Here is an 11,541-nt window from a genome sequence, read left to right on the forward strand (position 1 = left end):
TGAAAGTCCTCTATTCCACTGAATAACCATATTTTCCCCTGAAACATGATACTCAGTTTTGCTGGGTAGGTGAGTCTTGGTTTTAATTCCAGCTCCTTTGACCTCCGGAATATCATATTCCAAGCCCTTCGATCCCTCAGTGTAGAAGCTGCCAGATCCTGGGTTATCTTGATTGTGTTTCCACAATATTCAAATTGTTTCTTCCTGGCTGCTTGTAATATTCTCTCCTTAATCTGGGAATTCTGGAACTTGGCTATAATATTCCTAGGAGTTTTCTTTTGGGGATCTTTTGCAGGAGGTGATTGGAGGATTCTTTCAACCTCTATTTTGCCCTCTGATTCTAAAACATTAGGGCAGTTTTTTTTTTTTTGAAAACTTCCTGAAGGGTGATTTCTAGGTTATTACTTTGATCATGGCTTTCAGGTAGTCCAATAATTTTTAAATTATCTCTCCTGGATGTATTTTCGAGGTCAGTGGTTTTTTCCATGAGATATTTCACATTGCCTTCTATTCTTTCATTTGTTTGTATCTGTTTAACAGCATCTTGATTTCTCATAAAATCATTAGCTTCCATTTGGTCCAGTCTAATTCTGAAGCCATGATTCTCCTCATTGAGCTTTTGAGATTCTTTTTCCATCTGGAAAATTAGACTTTTTAAGGCATTCTTCTCGTCATTGCCTTTTTGAGCCTCTTTTGCCATTTGAGTCAGTCTGTTTTTTAAAGAGTTATTTTCCTCAGTCAGGCTGTTGATTCTCATTTGGTAATTTTCTTGCATTGTTCTCATTTCTCTTCCCAATTTTTCCTTCACTTCTCTTATCTGCTTCTTAAGGTCCTCTATGGCATGTAACCAGCTCTAATTTTCCTTTGAAGCTTTTGGTGCAGGAGTTCTGACTTCACTGTCTTCCTCCTGTTCCATGCTTTGCTCTTTTTTGTCCCCAAAATAGGAGTCTAATGTTGGAATCTTCTGTCTGCTTTGTTTCCTTTGCCTGGTCATGTTGCCCCTCAGTTACTTGACCCCTGGGCTTTTTGCCACAGTAGGACTCTGTCACCAGACAGGAGATCTTTTGTCCCAAACACTGGGGTTTTCTCAGCTGCTGGAGATATTAGATGGGTACCCTCTCTGAGGTCTCCACACACTCTGGCAAGCTGGTCACACACCCTGGGACCTCTACCCTAGACTGAAATCCAGATCCAAGCAGGTTAAAACAAGAGCTATTACCCCTCATACTGGTGCTTGGTCCCCCTATACTCTGCAGGCCAGGAGGTGAAGCTGCCACGTGGCACTGCCTGGCTATGCCGGCCTCTCAGTGCGCATTCCCACTTACTGGTCCCAAAGACCAGACTGCACTGACCTCTCACTTTGTGTTTAGCATCTATGTGTTGATAAATCTGGAAACAGCCACAGCTGCTGCTGATCTGGAGTTCCTCTGGCCAGAGCCTGGTCAGGCCCATCCTGGGGCTAAAGTCTCTGCTTGGGGCTAGGCTCGGCTCCCACAGCGCTGAGCTGGATTCCTGCTGGCCTGTCGGGCTGTCCTCAGTGGGAGGTTAGCTTCTCTGTGTCATTTTATTCCAAAGTTTGTTTAGAGTCCCCTTTTTACATGGATTGGGGAAAGTGGATGCAGGAGCAGTGGGGAGGTCCTGCTTCTACTCTGCCATCTCCGAGCCATATCTTCCAAAATATTTTTCGTTGTCCTTGCCTGTGCTTGCCTTTTTACTGAAGTGAATGAATATTAAAGTATATGTTTCTTTTAATTTGGAGGTTCTTTCTATATTCTTCATTAAATTTGCTTACATCTTCATCCTCTGCAACAAATGTTGACCCACATTACTTTCACGTCAGTCCTCTCCTCTCCTCTCCTGCTCTCTTTCCCTTCTCCCTTTTCTTCTCCCTTTCTCTCTCTCTCTCCCCCCTTCCCCTGCTCCTGTCTTGTTTGTTGCCTTAAAAACAACACCACAGTCATTTCTTTCCCCCACTCCATTCCATTGAATCTTTCCTGGGAAGAAAAACATTCAAACAAAGTCAATCAACATAGCCACTATTTCACACTGATAGTCTCCACTTATTTAGTGAGAGGAAGATGACATGTTTCCCTAACAGTTCTCCAATAACCAATTCATTCATTACTATTTATCAAATTTCAACTAAATCTAGTTTATTCATGAAAGATATGCCTGGGTTTGGAATACTTAAGGAAAGAGACTTTATGTTGTCTAAATTCCTTAAGGAACAGGAAAAAAATGGAATCTGTTAAAATAAAAATTTAAATAAATTTTTAATTTGAGGGAGGGGATAGTACTGTGAAATTATTATGGAAACAAAAATTTGTTGTGCCATACTTAATTTGGACACATATCAAAAGTTACTGGTAGGTTTACACTGGAGGGATAGGGTTTAAACACACTTTTATTAGCAAACTTGAGCTTCTCAGTCTGTTATTTCTGAACCAAACTTTCTTATCTTTTTTTTCATAAGTTTGACTATTTTGAACAACCTACAAATCTTTAAAGTATATTTCATGCATTATTGTATCCTTTAGGGTTAGAAATAGATATTGGCCCTATGATTTCATTGTTATAATGATATTCCAGGTGAAGGTGTCCTTTTATGTACCTTCTATGCAATTTGTAATCCTAGAAAGTTGCCTTAAACACTGAGGTTGAGTGACTTACCCAAGACCACACAGCCATTAGGTGTCTGAGGCAGGACTTGGACTCAAATCTTCAAGTCTTCAAAGACAGCTTTATCTACTATGCCCTGCACCTTCTCTGTTATATTCATTACTGAGCATTATATTTTGATAAAGAAATAAAATGTTGAATAAAGGAATAAAATATCACATTGCTCTGAATTTTAGAAAGCAAGTGGTAGTAGTTAAAATTGTTATAAATAAAATTAACCCATGTTATTTTGCCATATTTTCATGCTTAGCTTCATTTGTGATCTTGCTGATGTGGGCATTGGTTCCATGGGTTCTTATCACAGTACATTTAACACAATCCTGTGTGATTCTGGCCCACATCTTTCTAAAATCCCATTAAAGGATACATTCAACCTTAGGGAGCCTCCTTTTAATTTTTCTAATGTTTTAGCTTTAGAAAGTAATTTACTTTAGAAAGTGTTCATTTTAGCTATAGTGTATAGGTATATATACTAAATGTATATCTATATATCTATATGTGTGTGTGTGTGTGTATAGGTATATACACTAAATAGCCTTCATTTAGGCTGCAGTTTTCATGTTCCTAAGTCTTAGTATCTAATTATTTTATTGTATTTTCCTGATGTATGAATCCTTGATATCTTGACTGGTCATTGTTGCTGCAGCCTACTTATCCCCATTCATGTATCTTTTTATTGTCCTTTTGGTCACCCACAACTTCTATTTTTCTGAGGCCAGTGTTCTATGGTTTACTACAATTACCAGGAGAATATTGGTATTAAAAAAGAGGGACATTGGTGGAAGTTTAGCAGCTTGGGGTCATTGCAAGTGTTGAAATTTTCATTCTTTCATTCTTTTATGAAGTGACACTATTCAGCATCTTTCTTCTTCCTCCATAGTATTTCACAAATAAACTTGTATTCTAAACTTATGTTTATCTTCTCTGGAATAGCTAGAGAAGGAGGTGAGTGATGACTGGCTGACGTAGGTTCATAACTCAGTGTCTTCTTTGTGATAACTGTTTTGTATCAGTTAAATATCTCTAATGAATAATTATATAGTCAACACCTTTACTTTTATCCATATTCCTCTTCTCCTGTTTTCCCCACCCCTTTTTTGGAGTCAGTGACTTATCAAGGAGATTGGATTGGAGCTGATGTAATAGTATGCAGAGTTTTCTCATCTTTATTTTCTAATTTTCCATTAATTTTGACCTTTGCTTTAACCCATTAATGATTTAATTGCATATAACAGCTGACTCTGGAATGACTGAATCATCAACTAATTGTTTTCTAAGAGTCACTTTTTTCCCTTGTGAGTATATGATGTTTTTCAATATTCACAATGCAATTCCACAATTCCAACTGTTCATTTGAAGAAAATACTCATGTAGTAGAGTCATGAGTATGAGGCTTCTGAGTTGCCTTTACGACTCCTCCTCTCTCCCTATTTATTGCTCCAAAGCCAAATTTTGCACCATACTTTTTTTTTTAAAGCAATTGGGGTTAAGTAACTTGCTCAAGGTTACACGGCCAGGTGTTTCTGGGTGGGTGCAAAGTGTCTGAGCCGGGATTCGATCCCCAGGTCATCCTGACACTGGGGCTGGTGCTCTTACTCGCTGTGCTACCTGGACACCCCTGTATCGTACTTTTCGTTCTTTTTAAATTCCATCACAATAAAGTGATTCATTTTCAGAAATGGAAACTAACTATTGAGGATAAAGATTACCTGTTGGATTACCTGGTGGTAAATGTCTCTATACTTAGAGAGGCTGGTTCTTTATCAGCATACCAGGTTCATGTTTAAAGCCTTTCCAACTGGGTAGAATCTGACAGAACTTATATTCCACTGGCATAACAAACCAAAAATAATTGTTTAAAAATTCTGTTAAATCAACTTGTCTTCTGTGTTAACAAAATGACATAAAAAAGAAACAATCTCTCTCTGTGTGCAATTATTTTCCCCCATGATTTTCCCAAAACTAACTTTTTTCCATGGACATTAAAATCCCATACAAAGTGTCTGACATTTGCCACTGAAAAATTTTAAATGTAATTTCTCAGTATAATATTCTGGCTCTATAGAACCTAATGAATGAATAAATTCTTTATTGACTTTGGCTCAAATGGCAAGGCTATTTGACTAGGAAAATAACCAAATGTTGGCAGAAAGAAAGTGAAAAATCAATAGTGATTGATCATTTAAATTCAGAATTTCAGGGTACTCAGGCAGGATTTATATAAAATTAAACCTGAATAGAAGCACTTTTTGAAACTACTCAATTTGTAAACTCTCCCCAATATTTCATCCTACATAGTTCTCTTGCAATTAGAATAGTTATTTTAAGTGACAAAATCAAATCAGTTGATGAGACTTATAGGCTTCATTTGAGAGATAGATTTCATTTCTCTCTCTCTCTCTCTCTCTCTCTCTCTCTCTATGTATGTATGTATGTATGTATGTGTTCATATGCTGACTTTTGATTTTTTTGTGAGAGTCTGCTCACCTCCTGTGAATACATCCTTTTCTAATTCTGTGTCCTTTTCAGATGTTTCTTCGAAGCATTGTTTTGATTTCAGGGACTGCTAGAAAATCCTTCAGGATTCCAGTACTCCTGTGGTGTTGTGGTATTGAATGAATTAGGGGAAAATCACCCAGCTGGTCTCAGTCAAATCAGGCAGTAGCATCATTAAATTGAAAACCAGGAGGGACAAAACTGGAAAGGCATCTTGTGAACTGCACCTGACTCTTAGGGTCATGCTAAAAATGGCAGCATTTTCAGGAAGAGAAAATTGGCAGATGTGGAAGGTGATTAAAGGGATGATTAAAAACTGGCACACTGTCTCCATGATGGTCTATGTTTATTCTATTGCATTTGGAACCTGACAGATATTATAGAATTGGCAACACTAGATGAACCTTGGCAGTGTTATCACTGTTGAACGTAAGGATTACCCTTTTCTCTTACTATATTGAGTTCAAATATTAAGCTAGCATTGTTGCAACAAAATAAAACAAAACAAAAACCCTACATAACATCAGAGATTCTATTTTCAGATAAGCACAACTGCAGAGAGAGAGACAGAGACAGACAGAGACAGTGACAGAAAGCAAGCAAGACAGAGACAGAGAGGGACAGAGAGGCAGAGAGGAGAACTCATTGTTTCCTTACTTGTCAAAATATCTGGAATTTTTCTTTTTATATGTTGTATGCGCATAGTATGTAAGCTCTTTGAGGTCAGGGGTAGTTTTGTCTTGGACTTTATGTCTTTCTATCTCCAAGGTCTTTGATACTAGTTACAATAAATGCCCTTGGGTAAATCACAACTTCTTTGTGCCTCAGACAATGCCCAAGTATTGATTAGTGGAGGGAATTCCCATGATACAAATTCTCCCTACATGAAAGAGCAGAGTAGAGCACCATAGATTTAGATCTGAAAGGAAATTTAGAGGCCATCAAGTCCATACCCCTCATAAGGAAACTGAAGTCCAGGGAAGTTAAGTGACTTGTCTAGGGTCAAACCAATCTTTTGGGTATTTAGGTATTCCCAACTTATATCACAAGGTATTGTACATATTAGAAACTTCTTAATAGAAGCTTATTGGATTGATTTGAATGTCTATGTTCAAATCAATTCAATTTGGCAAATATGAATTAAGGGCCTGATAGATGTATGGCGCTATGCCAGTCACAATGAATATGCAAGGAAGGATAAAATAGAGTAAGTAGTCTTGTTTCTCAAGGAACTCACATTCTAATGAGGGACTACAATGATATACAAAGTATATGTGAAAAGTAAATACAAAGTAATTTCAGGATATTTGGAGAACTCTAGCACCTGGGGGGAAGAAGAGAATTCCATTTTGGAGGTTCTGAGCCTTGAAGGAAGCTGACTTTTAAAATATGGAGATGAAGAGGGAAAGCATTCTAGGCAGTTCCAATAGTCTGTAGAAAGACACAAAGTATAGCACCCCCTGGAGTCAGACTGGAGTTCACATTTGGCCTTAGACACTAGCTGTGTTACCTTGGGCAAGTCACATAACCCTATTTGCCTAAGTTTCCTCATCTGTAAAATGAGCTAGAGAAGGAAATGGCAAACCACTCCAATGTCTTGGATAAATATCTGTGCTCTGTTTTCTATAATCCTTCTCCTACCTCTAACCCTAGCCAAAAATTGCATAACTTGATTGCATCACTAACCTGATTTTTAACCAGATTCTGGAGTATTGTGTAAAGAGGCAAAAAAGTCAAAGGCTTGCCTATTGTACCCCACTGTCTCACACATACATGTATATGCACACACACAACCCACTGGAATGAATAGGAATATTTCCACAGTGTTTAGTAACACCAAAAAAATTACATAATTTCTGCACTTATATATATATAATATATATACATATACATATATACATAATATATATCATATACTATGTATATACATACAAGTCAAATGTATTTAATTATATATGTATTATATATTGCATATATATTTTATGTAAATTAGATAATATATTTATAATTATATTTAATCATTATAAAATTATGAAAGTTTGAATTATGAAGTAAGCAATATAAGGAATGATTATTGATTTTACAAAAGACAAGAATGCAAGGTCCTTGAGGTCACATGCTTCTGTGCTTGCTTCTGAATCTAACATTCAATAAATATAGACTCAGAGGCTCATAAAATCTTAGAAGACATCCTGGAAGTCATTTAGTCCAATGTCTTTCTTAATGTACAAATCCCATCCATGATATCCCTAACAGGAACTCATTATTTTGGTAAGGTAACTTCTTTCATCTTTGACAGCTGCAATAATCACAGAGCTCTCCCCTTTACTGAGTTAAAATCCATCCTTCTATGACTGTCACCCATTGATCCTAGTCCTATCATCTGGAGCTACATAGAATGGAGCTATCTCTTTTTCCATAAAAGATATTTTAAACTTTTTAATAGAATTTTTCATTTCCTCTCTATTTTTTTCTCTCACTGAAACATGCCTACTTTCTTTAACCTGTTTTTACCATGACATGGTTTTTCAGAGCTGTAGTTAAAAAAAATTCGTGCTATAATTGGCTCATAGAATGTATACTTGATATATGGTGTGTGTGTGTGTGTGTGTGTGTGTGTGTGTATGTGATAAGGAATAGGCACCTTAGTTCTTTCCTGAACAAATTGATTTCATGTTTACCCACAAAATCCCAGAATTACAAGATTTTAGAGATTGAAGGGACTTCAGTGGCCATCTTGTCCAATTCATGCCCCCCAAAGAATCTCCCTTTACAACATAAATGACAAGTAGTCATCTAGATTCTACTTGAAGACCTCCAGGGAAGGGGCCCCTCTCAGGGTAATCCATTCTGCTTTGGGGCAGGTCTCATTAGAAATTTTTTTCCTTTGCCATGAAGTCTAAATTTGTCTCCTTGCAACTTCTCCCCATTGTTCCTGGTTTTGCTCTAAGCAGAGCAAATTTAATTTTTTTTCCTTATCACAACCCCATCAAGTTCTTGAAAATAACTTTAATACACTCTTTCTTTTCCTCCCCATTACTACTAGGCAAAAAAGTTTGAGAAGGAAGGGAAGATAAAACTTTAAGGGTAAGAAAAAGTCCCCAGAAGGAGGAGGAGTCACCATTAAAATGTAGACCTCTGTCAGAGACTCAGGCTCCATTTTCCAACCTTCTCCATGTAAAAGTGTTCTCCCCTCCCTCAGCCCCCTCTGTTCCCTAGGCAGACTGCCCAAAGAGGTGGCTGAAAACTCCTAGACCTCCAGAGAGATTTCTTCCTTCCAGGCAACCTATCTCCTGTTCACTACAGGTTACTTGGCTCATACAGTAGACAATAAACTTTCCTCCTGACCCTTGAGTTCTGAGCAAGTTTAAGAAGCCCAGGTCAATATTTTAAAGGAAAGAAAAGCATCTCAGCATGGGAGTGGGCACAGGTCCTTTTCTCATCTTTGCCCATCTGAAGGATTCCCACTCTCTTTCAGTCATTTATAGATGGCTGGGGACACTGTTTCTAACCTGCTGTTTATTTCATTCCTCTGTTATAATATACTGCAAGGTGGACCTTTAAGTCCTGCAGATGTCAGTACTGATAGATCTAGTTGTCTATGGTGGGACCTGGACTATAGCTTGTCCAGAGCTACAGGTTACCTGCTAGGCTAACCTTCCACATCCTTGCACCATAAACGCAAGAAATGGATTCAGAGAATCATGCATTTGAGATGAACTCCCATGCTGTTCCTACCAATATTCTATCCTGTAAGCAGCTTAACACTGATGAAGCTCTTTCTTACATCAGGCTACATGTTTGCTTTCTTCTGTAAAGGAGTACAAATGCTATCAGCAGCCCTTTAAATTTCCTGCCCTATGGTTCTGAGGTTGCCAAATCCCTCTACATTCTGGATATTCATTGGTTTGCCAGTATAATTCTTAAAGTGTAGTGTACATAACTGGAAATAAGTACCTGGACTATCGATTCCATAATTTCCCTTGATTTAAACATTATACTTTTTGTTAATGCAACCAGGTTCTTTTTAGCACCTCTGTGACAATGTTAACTCTTTGAGTTGAGATTGAGTTGAGTGTGGTCAATTGGGAACTTTGAAATCATCATCCTATGAATTGTTGTTCCACAAGGTCTTCTATAGTGTGTACTTGTGCAATTGATTGGCATAGTAGATAAAGAGCCAGATGAGTTTGAATCATGTGCAAATTGTGTGATTATTGGCAAATAATTTAACCTTTCATAGCCTCAGTTTCCTGATCTGTGCACTACATTTCTCATAGTTGTCATGATAAAAGCTCTTTGAAGACCTTAGAGCACTATATTCATATGATTTATTAATTTCCCATCAAGTATAAGCTTGTTGGATTGGGCTTTTGTCCCAGTCTATTGACAACTTTTTGAATACTGAATTTTTTCTCTAGTCTATTAGCTATTCTTCCCACCTTTGTGTCATCAACAAATTTCGTATGCAAGCTTTCTATGCCTTTAATAACAAATCCATTGATAAAAGTGTTGAACAGGACAGAGCCTAGTCAACTGTTCTGTATTTGAGTTGACATCTATCCATTAATCAAAAACCTTTGGGTATATTTGTTCAGACAGCTATTAATCTACCTAACTCTAGTATCATTTAGCCTACAATTTCCATTTTGTTCATATGATTATTCAATTGACTTCATTGCAATTTGTTTCAACACACAATTATTAAACACCTGTTATGTGTAAGGTCCTGTGTGAGAAGATGGGATACAAAGTCAAAATGAGATCATTTGTCCAGTGTATTTCCTTAATTTACCCATCTAGTGACTATATTGAAAAAGGAAATGGGGGGGGTGGAGTCAAAATGGCAGAGTAGAAACTGGACTTCTATGAGGTTCCAGCTTCCACCTTCTCCAAATTATGTAAAAAATGACTCTAGACAACTTTGGAGCTACAGAACCCACAAAATGACACAGAGAAGCTAATCTCCCACTGAAGACAGTCCAGCAGGGTGGCAGGCCAGCACAGCTCTCTGGGAGTCCAGCCCTATGTGAGTTGGAGGTTTTAGCCTTAGAGCAGCCACAACCAGCCAGCAGCTGGAGGGACTTCAGATCACCAGCAGCTGTGGTGGTTTCCAGAATTATCAACCCATAGATGCCAAAGACAAAGTGAGAGGTCACTGTAGACTTTGCAAACAGAGTGATCCTACATTAGACTCCTATTTTGGGGACAAAAAGGATCAAAGCATGGAAGAGGAGGAAGATGCCTAAGTCAGAACTTCTGCACCAAAAGCTTCCAAAAAAAAGATATGAGCTGGTTACAGCCCATAGAGGAGCTTAAAAACGATTTTGAAAACCAAATAAGACAAGTGGAGGAAAAATTGGGAAGAGAAATGAGAAGGATGCAAGAAAATTATGAAATGAGAGTCAACAACCTGACTGAAGAAAATAACACCTTAAAAAATAACTCAGAGGGTAAAAGAGGCTCAAAAAGCCAATGAGGAGAAGAATGCCTTAAAAAGCCAAATTTGCCAGATGAAAAAACAATCTCAAAAGCTCACTGAAGAGAATAAAAAGTTCTGTCTCTCCATTAGGCTGCCTAGAAGGTAACAAATTCCAGAGCTGAGGCCTTAGGGAAATCTAAGGAAGAGATTTTGGTTAGTCCTAGGCTGCAATTGTGAAGAACAGATTACTTCATGAATTTGCACATCATTCTTGTGCAAAGGCCATGCTAATCTTCTCTGTATGGTGCCAATTTTAGAACATGTGCTGCCCAAGCAACAGCAACAATTTGCAGTTGTGAAAGAAAGGAAAAAAAATTCTATTGAGAAGTAGAATTCCAGAATTCCATCTGAAAAGTGCCCCCAAAGTAATGCATTTGTAAAGCACTGTAAAACTCCTTTGGAAAGAACACAGTAAAACCTATCTAAGAGTGTCATGCCAATGCAATATTTACAACACCCAAAATCATGATAAATATACAGACTATGACTATACATATTCCCATATGATGCTCGATTGCAAAATATAACAAGCTCTCCATGTAGAGGACAGAAACAAAGCATTTATTCAGACACCAGAGAACCAAATCCTAAAACCAGCAAGCCAATTCCATCATAGTAGCAAAGAAGTTAATAAGCCATAACAACACAGAGAGCCACAGAATCCTTTTAGCCTTTCCAAAAACAAATATAAGATCAATATTTACTCACAAATCTGACTAACTCCTTGCCTGAGCATCTGCTCTCTCTCACTTACTGTTTAGCTCTGACTCCCAGCTTCCTGTGGACTCCGCTCCACCCTTCAGCAAACTCCTCCCACAGACTCCATGTGATTACATTCAGCCTAATAGGGGGAAGAATATATTTTCAAAGCAGGGAAGGTCTTC

General features: G+C 37.8%; 1 non-coding gene across 1 annotated transcript; it reads right to left on the reverse strand.

Moving 5' to 3' along the window:
• Positions 1-10,831: 10,831 nt before the first annotated feature.
• Positions 10,832-10,934, reverse strand: LOC138163672 (U6 spliceosomal RNA). The gene has a single exon (XR_011168892.1). It is a non-coding gene; the product is annotated as a U6 spliceosomal RNA (small nuclear RNA).
• Positions 10,935-11,541: the final 607 nt, after the last annotated feature.

This window comes from Petaurus breviceps, unplaced genomic scaffold (assembly GCF_028583685.1).
Source record: "Petaurus breviceps papuanus isolate PSGF00001 unplaced genomic scaffold, PetGlider_PUasm1.0 125, whole genome shotgun sequence".
Classification (NCBI taxonomy): domain Eukaryota; kingdom Metazoa; phylum Chordata; class Mammalia; order Diprotodontia; family Petauridae; genus Petaurus; species Petaurus breviceps.